This window comes from Silene latifolia, chromosome 6 (assembly GCF_048544455.1).
Source record: "Silene latifolia isolate original U9 population chromosome 6, ASM4854445v1, whole genome shotgun sequence".
Lineage (NCBI taxonomy): Eukaryota > Viridiplantae > Streptophyta > Magnoliopsida > Caryophyllales > Caryophyllaceae > Silene > Silene latifolia.
The window spans coordinates 109,724,171-109,724,713 of NC_133531.1; the positions used below are offsets into that span (position 1 = coordinate 109,724,171).

Below are 543 nucleotides of genomic sequence, written 5' to 3' on the forward strand. Positions count from 1 at the left end.
ATTGTTTTTCGTTTATGACCATAAATCGCATGTTAAATTTACGTTATAGTCCTAAATTTTAAGGGTTTTATACGGATATTACCCCACAATTATATCCTTTTTCTTTGATCGGTACCGCAAAGCAATGGTTGAAGAGCCTATACAAGGCTACCCTTGGTATTGATTCATGGAAGAAGTTAGCACTTACTTTTTACAAGAAATTCTATCCTCCGGAGAAGACCAATATGTTGAGAGCCCAAATCACCTGGTTCAAGCAAAGGGATGAAGAATCATTGTATGAAGCATGGGAGAGATTTAAGGACACTTGTCATTCTTGTCCACACCATGGGCTTAGTGAGTGGTTCCTTGTGCAACAATTTTGGAACAAATTATATGAAGATTCCTGCAATATCCTCAATATGGGATCCAATGGGATGTTTACCGAAGTTGATGACAATCAAACATGGGCCAAAATCGAAGAGAAGGCGGTTCATAATTCTCAATATAGTAGGCCTCGAAAAGCCACTAGAGGAGGAAAGCATGAGGTAGATTCCATCACACAAT

At 38.7% G+C, this 543-nt stretch overlaps 1 non-coding gene across 1 annotated transcript; it reads right to left on the reverse strand.

The window, feature by feature from the left end:
* Positions 1-224: 224 nt before the first annotated feature.
* Positions 225-331, reverse strand: LOC141588850 (small nucleolar RNA R71). The gene has a single exon (XR_012519819.1). It is a non-coding gene; the product is annotated as a small nucleolar RNA R71 (small nucleolar RNA).
* Positions 332-543: the final 212 nt, after the last annotated feature.